The sequence below is a fragment of the Camelus bactrianus genome, chromosome 6, assembly GCF_048773025.1.
Source record: "Camelus bactrianus isolate YW-2024 breed Bactrian camel chromosome 6, ASM4877302v1, whole genome shotgun sequence".
NCBI lineage: Eukaryota > Metazoa > Chordata > Mammalia > Artiodactyla > Camelidae > Camelus > Camelus bactrianus.
The window spans coordinates 97,566,852-97,579,246 of NC_133544.1; the positions used below are offsets into that span (position 1 = coordinate 97,566,852).

At 40.7% G+C, this 12,395-nt stretch overlaps 1 long non-coding RNA gene across 3 annotated transcripts in view; it reads right to left on the reverse strand.

Annotated features, from left to right (window-relative positions):
* Positions 1 to 2,030: 2,030 nt before the first annotated feature.
* The window catches only part of LOC141577826 (uncharacterized), a 30,829-nt gene continuing 20,464 nt past the window's right edge, over positions 2,031 to 12,395 (reverse strand). For 2 of the 3 annotated variants that reach the window (XR_012507292.1, XR_012507293.1), the window contains exons 2-5: positions 11,073 to 11,258; positions 8,367 to 8,591; positions 2,980 to 3,164; positions 2,031 to 2,224 (exon numbers count right to left, since the gene is read on the reverse strand). This is a non-coding gene — a long non-coding RNA (uncharacterized LOC141577826). Of the gene's footprint in view, positions 2,225 to 2,979; positions 3,165 to 8,366; positions 8,592 to 11,072; positions 11,396 to 12,395 lie in introns of those variants that run through there. The other variant, XR_012507291.1, reaches the window with a different exon arrangement.

The following is a 12,395-nucleotide window of genomic DNA, read 5'->3' on the forward strand; positions in this document are numbered from 1 at the left end:
TTGCCACTTCTTATTCCCTTCAGCAGCCTCCCTCGCAACATCTAGTCTAGGAAATCAGCTGTAATGAGGGGCCCGGGGGAAGTCACAGATGATGCAACTAAGGCACAGAGAGGTGACTTAATTTGCCCGAGAAGATCAGCTTCAAGCCCCAACACTGTGTGTCACGTCCCTCTGTTTAACTCTTATGCTAAGCAAGCGATCTATTTGTAGATTATGGTTATAAACAGATGAGGTATGAAAATACATACAAGGACACACATCAACTCTAAGATGTTCATTATCTCCACTATTTTGTTTCTATTTATTTTATTTCTCTTAAAAAAAAATTAAGAACCTCTGCAGTCAATATAGCAAAATGTTACTGGGCTTTAAATACAGAATATAGAGGTTTTAAGTGTGTCATTACTCATCCTTATTAGTATGTTCACAAGACAAACTGATTTGAAAGTCTCTCTCCCCTCCCCCTACTCACTACTGGCTCTCACCTGAGCTCCCAAACCACACATCTAACAGCCTTTCACTTTACCCACAGCTGTACTCATCAGTTATCCCCCAGAACTCCCTCTACAGCTTTCCCTCCTCAGAGCACAGCAGGACCATCACTTACCTCATTAATCCACCCAGAAACCTGTTCCTTCCTCAATCCTACCTTCACAGACAGCATTCATCCTTTCCTTTTTACCATCTAAACATGCTTTCAATCTGTTCGCTTTTACCCACTGACCATCCCACCGGTCAAGTGGAAGCCACCAACACTGCCCAACTGGACTCACGAGTCTCCCAAGTGGCCCCAAAGCCACTCTCCCCTACTTGAGACAAATGGGATTGTGTCACTCCCACGCTTTTAGGACTGATTTCAAACCCACTGTTCTTAGAAGAAAGTCAAGTTCTTCACCTGATGAAGGTCTTGCCCATCAAATTGTCAGCTCAGGGAGGGGAGGACACGCCCTCTCCCCTAGGACCCGCCCTCTGGCAGAGCATCAGCTTGGGAGGACCTGCTAAGCTACACCAGCCTGTATTCTAACCCTGGTCTTGAGTTCTTAGCAAACTGCTTCACTTATCCATACAAATCCAAGGTAGATTAGAAAGATATTAGATGTTGTGCTAGACTATTGATTTGGGGATTTTGCACTAGCAACCTGCAAGTACATGTTCTAATGATTCTGTCTTCTTAAAACCACACCCAGATTTAAGTAGTATTTGTGGAATGTCTTCGGAGTAATTGGGACTGTAGTTTTACAGACTTTATGTTTTATACCATGAACAACCCGGACAGGGTCACAATTGGAACCGCCTCAGAAGTGACAGAAGACAGGTGAGAGGCACAAAGCAACAGGTCACAAAGATGGTAAGAGCAAAGTTGTTTCTCCAACCCCCCAAAAAAATTTTGAAAGAACCGAAAACTCTGAATTTTGTAAGTAAAATACTATCATATAAAGAAATAAAATAATCCTCTTCATCAGGGTTTCAAGATCTGACTCCAGAATTTTTAGCATGCCATATTGAATCCAAGCACAGAAAAATCAGATGGACTAGTGGTGAGTAAGTTCCAGGAAAACTGCAGTAATTCCTCCACTTGTAAAAGGACATAAACTCACCTGTAGAAGATGAATGTAAACCGCATTCTGGAGAAATTCGGTAGCTCCCAGGCTCCGCTTCCTGATGGCAAGGACATGGACAGCTTCGAAGCATGCTTCTAACTCAGTCACCAGCATTCTTACACTGCAGGGGGAAACGGAGGCCCTCAGTCAAGAGCAGAGGTGTTCCTGTCGTGTCTCGCAGGCCGTGCCTCGGGGACTCAGTGCCCTGTAGCAGCCCGGCCCCAGGCGAGGACCCGCAGCATAGCCCACCCAAGCAGGAGGTACACTGTGCTTGAGAAAGCCCATCCCCGATGGGGGCAAGAGTGGCTGGTGGTTTTGAGTGAACATATAAATGCCCATAGAAATATGCCTGCATTCATTCAATTGATACAAGCAACAGTAGCAGGCTATTTAACAAAATTTCAACTGTCAGTGGAAATTTACCATTCCTTTCCACTTGTCCCCTGCACTCTGAGACAGGCTTAGGCTCTCTCACACCTGCAGCTCTGATGCAATAGTTGTGAAGTCGTTTTACTTTGCTGCAAGTGTCCTCGCTCCCCGTGTGGCTGTGACTGTCGTCTGTTAACACAGTCAGATGTCTTCCTGAATCTCTCCCTGCGTTCCTTGCTCCTGCTCCTCAGATCCTAAGATAAAGGGCAAGTGAAGACACATGACCAGAAAAGGCACCGTGGACTTGAACGAAGTCCTCAGTGATCCCCTAGGTGAATGCTGCCCACCCCTTACCTTCGATTCTCAAGGTTCTGCCCAGGGTGACATCCAGACAGGAAAGCGTCCTAGGCCAATTTAAAGCTGTGTGACTTGGGCCCTGGGACAGGTGCAGGAGCTGGTTCCAGAGCCGTGCCCCTCCCCACCTCTGCTCCCCTCTCTCCCAAGGACCCACTGCCAAGCCCCCAGGTTCCCTGATATTCTGTCCTTCTCTTCTAATCTAATCCAAGCCCTTTTCCTCTTCCTTTATTCCCTAATTATCACCAGCTGAAGTGGTTTTTCAGTCACATTATCTGAAAAAATTTCCGGCAGCTGAAAAAGGTCTCCAGAGGTCAATGCCCATATGCTGGTTCCTGAAGAGAGCCCCTGGTTATGGGGTCCCTCACCAACACCCACGGGGCATCAGACATGTTGCAGAGTCGACCACCCCCAACAAGAGTTTGCTGTGACCGCAATGCCCACACAGCATCCCTGCTCTCATAAATGTATTTGGCCCACTTATCCGTTACTAAGAAGCAAAACTAAAAAAATTGCTCATGTTTCTTACTAAAATTATTTATGTGGTGGAAAAAGAAATTGTAATAGAAAAGAATAAATTTGACTGCATGTTAGATCTGTTCATTTGGCTTTAAACCTTTGCTGTTTTCTAGGCTCAGACTTGGTAGCTCTGTACCTTTTGTAAAAGAAAGTTGCCTTTAGCCTGAAATATCCAGGAGAGCCTATTCTCCGGGCTCTGATCTTTCACGATGTTAACTCTTCTGCACTTATGTTGAGATGGCAAGTTGCAAAATAGAAAATCAACTTTGGTTTTTTTTTGGAGGTTTAAGAGGGGCACCATGATTTGACCCACGTGGACAGCTGCAAGAACAAAGAATTCCAAGGAGAAATAATTCGTACCGCAAGAAGTTTGCAACAACCAACCACATCCCCGCCACTTTTTAGTATAAAAGCGGACTGATTTCTGACTTGGGGGAGACGGTTCTCCAGCATGTCATTCAGCCATCTTCTGGGTCTGCCGACTTTTCAAATAAAGTCACTATTCCTTGCTCCAACACCTCAATCTCCCGATTTATTGGCCTGTCATAGAGCAAGCAGTACGAGTTTCGACTTGGTAACAAGATGACTGCATTGGAGGTAGTATGTCTCCACTCTTTCCTCGTTTCCAATATGTAACATGCACATCATTTATGATCTAGTTCAAATAATTCATCAAAGACAACCACAAAAAGAAACTACACTCACCTAGCTATCAACACTGAAGTCACAACCTATCAATTTTATATGCTGTTTAACAACACAACTAAAAAACCTAACATAGGGAATTGATTCCACAGAAATAAAATTATTTCTACTCCTTCAAAACCTTTTTTTCTTTTCTATTTTATTTTGTTTTGCATATTGAAAAGAAAATAAAAGACAAATCATTTTATTTCACGTATTTTGTTATAGCTACATAATTTAAATACTACAAAGATATTTAAATTGCAATAAAAAATTGTTCATATATTGTACAAAGATATATACACAATCAATGTGGATAAGGAAAGGAATGGACATTTACTAAAAATCCACTGCACATCCAGTTTTTTACAAGCATATCCTGGAATATAAGCTCTATGATCCAGGGGTCCCCCACCTGCATTCTCACTGCTGAGTCCCTTAGTAATCTTCTACCAAGGCACCAGCATAGAACCACGCGATCAGTATTTTAGGTATAAATGAGGAAATTAGCTCATTCAATTCTAAAACAAAAACCCTAAAATAAATACTGAACTTATTTACAGATAAAGAAAATTGGACACAAAGAAGTACAGTTTCTTCCCCAAGTTCACAAAGCTAATAACTGGTAAAGGCAAGATTTGAACTCATCTGTCTGATTCTAAAAACTAAGGTGGAAATCCCTTTCGACTGGGGAGGGTCCAGCAGCACAGCTTATCACCCTATCTTTGTTCAGATCTAGCCTTAGACAGCCTGAGACAGCACCCCATTCCTATGGAACTTGAGGGCAAATGATAACAATAAGGATTTTATATCCAGTAGTTTCTTAGGTATCATTTATATAAACTGTCAGCAGGACAGCAGAAAAACTCTGGGAAATATGAGTGGGTCCAGGGCTTTTTGCTGATTAGAAACTCAGTCTTTCAGGACAGATTGACCTTCCCATGAGAGGCCACACGGACCTAAACTAAAGACAGCTGAGCAATGAAAACTAGCAAGACCCTGGTACTCAAGCAAGAAGGATCCCTGCCATCTCCCTCCCTGTTGCCTCTTCATCAACGTGGACACAAAGACAGAAGACCCGGGTTCTTGTCCAAGTTACACCATCATGGATTCTCACCCATAAAATGTTACGACTCTATGCTGTCCTAAGTCCTTTCCAACTCAAATATTTTGACACCAATATCTCAGCAGAATGTCTATGTCTCCACATCCTCTCTTCTATAAGAATAGTTCTATGGCCACAAAGCAGAAATCCAATTAAAAACACCATGCACTAAGCAAGGTGAAAGTCTGCGTAAGAGACTTTGCTCTCACGCTCAGTGAATGAAAACTCAGAAAAATTGGTCCTTCTCCCTCAGCAAGTGGTAGGTAGGCTGATTGTGTGTGTGGGTGGGTGTGCGTGTGTGTGTGTAAATCAAATACAATGACGTCTGGGATCTGTACAGATTTTTTTTAAGTTACTGTTATTTCATGAGGATGAGACACCCTTTAAAGTAATTTGAATCTAGTGTTCTGAGAGAGTCTCAGGATCTTTTGGTGGAGGAGGGGAAATGAAAGGAGGAAAGAAGTAAATGAAGCAAAGGAGTAAGAATACTGCAAGTGAAAGGCAAGGCATTAATTTTGTTCCTACTTGCATCACAAACAAATTACGGACTGGCTTTGCCCCGATGTCCTGTCGAGCACTGAGTTGCAGATGAAGAGGTGACAGCCCATTTCTCACTGAGCTTGTGACTGTACGTGGCATCTTATAGAAACAAATCATTTATCCTTATCAAACACTCTAGCAGCAGGCCGTAATTCTCCTATTTTGAGAGATAAGAAAATAGGAGTTCAAAGAGGGTAGATAACTTGACAAAAGTCAGAGGACCAGTAAACAAGAGAGGATGAATTCAAACTCAGATCTGAAATGCAGAGTCTGATCTTCCAACTCCCAGGACTGGAAAATCCTTAACAAACAGACTCCCCAGCTCCCCTGCAGTGTTCCTGGCACCAAGCATTTCCCATGGCGATGGACTCCAGTTCTCACAGACACAGCGCTCTGTGCAGCCAATGACCTTGATCAGACCTTGATCATCTACCTGCCACGCCCACCAGGCTTCACCATACAGGTAGGAAAGCTGGCTTTCAAGTGCATACAAAGCCACCCTTGGTCTAACCTGGGCTCTTCTGGGGCTTCTCCAGCCTAAAGGCAGCCATGAAAGTGCTCACAGTTTGTACATGAGCCACACTACCTCTCTCCATCAGTCTCCACACCTATACTTCTTAGCTATGACCATTTTGATAATATTGGAAACAAATATTTAAAAACACAAAAGAAAGGATCCTGGAACAATTACTTAATACTTACAATTTTAAATGATTTGTTACAAAGTGAGTATTTACAAACCGAATCTGCCTTCCTAGGTGTCAGATTAAACAGTTAAAAAATATAATAGCAAAAAATTCTCACTTACAAAATTAAGAAAAACATCAACAATAATCTGGAATAAACTCAAAATTAATGCCCATGTTGTACATGGAGAAAACTACAGGACTGTACTGAGGGGTAAATAAGAGGTGTGAATGTAGAGACATCAACATATTGCATGGAGGAAAACAGTTTTGTAAATATGGAAGTTCTCCTAAAAATAATTCAAAACTTAATAAAAATCCCATGAATAGTCTTATCTGACTTTTTTTAACTTGAACAAAATATTTTAGAATTCTTTAGGAATAATAAAGTCATAATAATAGCCAAGAAAGTTTGGGATGAAGAAAAGAACAAAAAAATATCGCACTGTCAGATAATAATTAATTTTTACAATATGTAAGATATGGCGCTGGAGTAAGGAAGTATGATTGACAGAAATATAGCATGAGCTCAAAAAGAGACTCTAGTGTACATAAGTATTTTGTGCATGTGTGATTTCAAATCAAAGAGCAAATTGTGAATTCAATAATTGTCCTGGGACAATCAGAGAATCACCTGGAAAGAACAAATTCTATTCCTGTCATAATGACCACAAAAAAAATTACAGATAGTGGTTTAAATATTAAAATACTAATAACAGCAAATACAACTCTTTGCTCACATTAATTCAACTTCTCCTCACTATAACAAGTACTATTATCATCTCCATCTTAGACATTAAATAAACCTACATAAGAGATTTATACCATTATAAGAAAGTATTTCTAAGAATAATAACAAAGATAAAAGCCAAAAGGAAGACATTTACTATCTTAAGAATATTTTGAGCCACAACAAATATAAACCTACTGAACAAAATGAAACGAAAGAAATGACAAGGAAAAACTCTGTGATAGATGTTGATGAAGACAAGGGATTAATGTTCATAACATACAAAGAGCTGTCACAAAACAAAAAGAAGCTTCCTCACTTAAATTTGTGCAAAGGACAAAATGGATCATTCACTTTTCAAAAGTCAGATGGCTAATGAGTGAAAAATGCTCAATACCTCACTGGTCATCAAATGCAAACTAAAACAATGAAAAAGCACTTTTGCTCATCTTATTGGTAAATATTTTTAAAAGATATTGTAGCTAGTGTCCATCTGTGGGAGAAAAAACTGTGAGCGACCTTTTTGGAGGATGACATGTCAATGGATATTTAAACTCTGAAAACGTGTGTACACACTGATTCAACCCCACATCTAGGAATCGTTTCGTTTAGAAAAAAAATCAGTTCAAATAGATGTAGTGGTTACACTGGTGGGAAGAAAAGCTGAAGTGAAATCATATCCAGCAATAGAGAATTGGTTACATAAGTAATTCTACATTTTTCATTCCACACTGGAGAAGGAATTTCTAGTCACTTGAAAGTAGCCTGTGATGAACATAAATGTCACATCCAGGGACTAAATTTCCAGAAGACTTAACTAAAGTCATGCTCATACAAGATCACAGGAATGTCTGTTAAAGAAAGATGCCAGTCAAACATCTTTTCTGACAGTGGAAAATGGAGAAAACTTAAGTGTCCACCATCAAGACAATGATGCGGTAAATCACGGCGAGTTGTGGGCACTGAGGGGGCCGGCGTTTCCCCGTGGCCCAGGGCCTTGTCCACAGCACTCTCCCACCAATGGTGTCCTTGCACAAGAGACCACACCTGCACATCAGGAGACCCCTCCAGTCTATCTGAAAGGACCGGGTGAGTCTGGAGTGGGAGGACGTCTATGATATACCCCTGAGTGAATAAAGCGAGCTGCAGAAAACATATAGTATGGCCTTATTTTTCAAAACAGCATATATACACACATATACATAGAATTCTCATATGTATGTATGTATGTATCTATGTATGGGTATATATATATGTCATAGGCATAAAGGTCATGAAATATATACACCACATTGTCAACAGCTTTTACACTCAGGAAATAAGGGGAAGGGATTTAGGGGACTTTCGGTACCACCACAGCTCTCTTTTCAGTATTTCAGTTAAGTACACTTGGAATTTAAAAGTTTATTTAAGTCCGAAGTAAAATGGACGATGCCTCCACAAGACATAATGCTATACTGGTCATTAAAAATCATGCCAGGGGAGATAGAATATTGTAGAAAAACATGTAATAATCCGAATGGAAAATGGAGGTCTCCACACAGTAAACAGGCACAGACTGCTCACTGGTTTTTATGACAGAGCTGATACACACTGATGAAAAGAACAGAAAGTAGATGTTAAAGTGTTCATTATTATTTCTGAGTAGTGGGACCTGGATAGCCTCTTTTGTCTCTTATTTCAGACTTATTATATTAAATATACATTATTTTTCATCTGTAAAAAGCATTTTTAGATGTGTAGTAACACACATTGGAGAATAATACACGAGTACTTACAGAAACAAATAACTAGGAGACACCGCAGCAGCGCCACACAATGTAGAACGGGCGATCCTGATTAACACCGCGCAGTTACATAAGGACCCACAAAGTGAGAGCACCTGCTGTAACAGGGCGCGGACCCCTTCTATTTGTCACTTGTGTCTTCAGGGCTGAGGTAGTTCTGAGCATGGCCAGTGTCAGTGTTGGTGTCTGGATGGATGCCACTGGATGTGAGGGCACCTGCAAGCCGAGAGGAATAACAGAAATCATCCTCTGCCTTTTCTGCCTTGTTTCTGTGTTACTTTAAAAGAGAGGCATAAATAAGATAAACTGTTTATCTTCCCTACTGTAATTTCTGTAATGAAACCGTTTTAAAATGTGTTCACAACTTATATTCTGCCTATAACAGACTTTTCATCAAAGCTTCATATTTATTAAATGTTAATTAACTCAGTTAATTAACTCCCTGTTGAAACCTTCTACTATAGAACATGAAATGCACTATGTGAAAGGACCACGCCTGCAGTGACTAGCTTGGCTGTCTTGACGGCAGTGCAGTCCGCCCCCAACATCCCGTGGCTCTGAGCTCCTGATGCTGCTAAGAGAGCACGCTGCCGCCTCACATGGAGAGAAAGTGTGAAAGCATTTCCTGAAATCTACAGCACTGACAAAACATAACTGACAAATCCCAGGCTCCTTTGAAGCTGTCATTTTCGGTTTCTGGCCAACCCCCGTCAATGAGCAGAACCACCCCATTCCCGAGCAATGGCACTCACTTGGTAAGAAGTTCTGGAGAAATTTCCAGGTATAGAATGTAACCAACTATACGTAGAACTCTGACAAAAGAAACAATGCAATACCCTGATTTTGGAAGACACTCAAAATATTCTCCTAAGCCTTTGTAGCTGGAAAGGTTGGGTTTCTCCTGAGCCACTTATTTATTTCACAGCCAGTGAGCATCTCCCACAAACCCTGTTACCCTGTGTCTGCTGGGAGCATCAGGTACACTCATGCTGTCGATCTTATAAGTCACAGGGCAGAGGCGTGTGTCTCATGGCTGCAACCATCACACAGGCTCGCCTCCTAGCCTCATAGTTTGAACTTGGCCCAATTTTCTAACCTGTTTATTTGGTATCTGTTCTTCTGTAAGCTGCCTGAAATGCTTTTTGGAACAAGTCAGAAGAATGAGTGGGTAGATAAATGGACAGATGAACAGGTGAGAGATGGGCAGACTGAAAGAGAGACTCCAGGAAAAGGGGAACAAATAAAATTTCCTGTGCAAAACCCTCTTCTAGTCAGGGAAGAAAACCACCACGGAGAAGAGTGAAGAGGCAGGTAGCTTAGGACTGTTTCCTGGATTCCATGAAAAGTCACACCAAGAGATGAGAGGGTAGAACTATAAATAATAAAAGAAATAAAGCACACATGCTTGAAAAATATATCTACAATATGTACTTTCTAAAGAATAGATTCAAATCAGCAGGGCCCAATACCACAATCCTTGGGTATTTACAGAAATGAGAATCCCATCTCCAAACCACAAGGCATCCCTTTGGAGCACTGAGAGTCTACACGGGGCGGTCATAAAGCCATCACCGCAAAATCTATGCTATCCTGCACTTACGAGGAACGAGCAGTTGTGCACGCGTGACAGTTACACCCCACAGCACCTCTAAGGGGGAGGGAAGCCTAGCGAGCCCCATCTCTGCAGGACAGAAAACCAGTCCTGGAGAGCCTAAGCCGACCTACCAGTTCTCCATCTCACAGGACTGGTCACTCCAGAGCAGGACTCGATCTCAGACCCATGTTTGTAACCACAGTACTACCGTGCTTTATGTGCTTTTTGTGTGTATAATACATTTTTTTCTGGCATGAAAGTATATTTAATAAATGTTCGGTGGTCTTGTCTATCTCATTAGCTCACAATCAATCTTTATACTGTTGAATTGTACTCTTTTCCTCTGGAGAACGGAACGGAAAGAGCGGGGGTCAGAATGAGGTGGAGCTCCATTTTTTATCTGGTATCTCATCTCATCCAAGTCCCCAACCAGGGAGAAGGAGACAATGTTCTCTTCATCTTTTAAAGAGAGGGGTCCACTGATGATGACTTACTCAACCCAAAAACCAAGGCTGGGGGAAGGGCACATGTAGCAACCAGAGCAGTATCAGATGTAGGAAAGTGAAAAGAGCTCACGGGAGGGCTCAGGGGGTCAGCCTGATTTAATTTCAATCGATAAAAAATACCACACTGTAAAAATACTAGCATGCAATGGATTTGCTCTTTCTTGACATCTAGCAAGTTTCCACAGCCCACATGTAACATTATCGTGAACCAGTGAAAGGAAGAGTCTACAGACAGGGAAAATCAATGTCACAGGCAGGTTGAAAACCAGGCTGGAGTTTAGGAAGAGAAAGGGCATAGTTAAGAATTGGGGAAAGGCTGGAGGAAAAAATCATCACAAGGACTCTCAAGCATCATCCTTCAATCATATAATCATTCATTCAAGAGAGAGTTACTGAGGTCCTATTTTGTGCAAGATTGTACACAAGGCAAAGCAAGAGCGCAGCGACCATGTTGGCAGCAAGGGGCGGGGCTAAAATACACTTCTGATCCCGGTAACTTGCACAATTGTCCTCAGTATAAAGGCAAAGAAAAAAAGTAAAATAATATTCTGTAAACTCAAAGCATTGCTGAAAAAAAAATAAAGAAGGCCTAAATACCTGGACAGACACGCCACGTACATTCCTGGATCAGAAGACAGTGCTCTTGGAATGGCAGTGCTCCCCAGAGTGATCCGTATATTCTACGTGGTCTCGATCACAATCCCAGTGGGCTCCTCTGCAAAAACTGATTAGCTGCTGTTATAATTCATATGGGAATTCGAGGGTCTCAGTAACCAAAACGATCTTGAAAAAGAAGAACAACATGAGAGGACTTGTAATTCTCAATTTGAAACTTTACAACTGTATCTCTAGGTGAGATTAGAGGCCATTTTTAAGTTATTACTGTGTTTATCCTTATTTTCTAAATTCTCTAGAATGAATATAATTGTTATAATAAGGAAAATAAAAGGTAAGGTATCTTTTAAAACATGCACACCGATTCATTCATTGGAAAAAATGTATTTTAAATATAAAGAGGTAAACAAATATCTAGTGAAAAAGACTACTTAAAAACAAGAGTGCATTTACATTTTTAAGAAATTGAAAAATGAAAAGCACAAACACATCAAGTTTCTAGGGAGACAAATACAACATATTAACACTTATTTTCAAAAATTCTAATTGAGCAATGAAAATTCAAGAAAGGGAAAATCGCGATTGACAGCCAAATGCAAACACATGGAGAGCAAAGGCCTAGAAATCACAGTTCCTTTAACTCTGCTTCTACCTCAGTAGGGGAGGAAATTCCTCACTGAGGAGACAGTGGAATCCCATGCATAAGACAGGATACACAGTACAAACTGCACTAGAATCGGGGGTGATTTTCTTAGAAGAATTCTAAAGTTAGAACATTGCTGAAAAACTATAAATACACTGACAGACAGATTAAAACACATAGTCATATATATTATATAGAAACATATGAAGTCTGCTCCCATGTTACATAGAAATACAAACATATTTGTTCATTTATGGGCACTGATTATTTTTTCCCAAGTAGAATATTTCAACTAAAACAAATAATCAATAATACACCCCTCTTGTCATATCTAGTTGATAAGTTACTCTGCTATGTAATCATAATGTGCCTAAGATAGATCTAAAATAAATGAAAAAGATCTTTGTATGGTTTCTTGAACTCTTCTCAACATTCCAATCTTAATTTTAAAATAGATCTGAGCAGTATTTCTATATTATCTTTTCCCTCGTGAAATGACCAATACAGTCTGTTGTCAAAATTCTGTCCTTACAATGATTCACGAGCACCATATCCTCACAAAACTGCTGGACAGCAAGTCACTATCCAGACACTGTGACCAAACAAATGAAACACAAGGAAGACAATGACCCTATTCTGGAGGGCTTACCAACTGTGTCAAC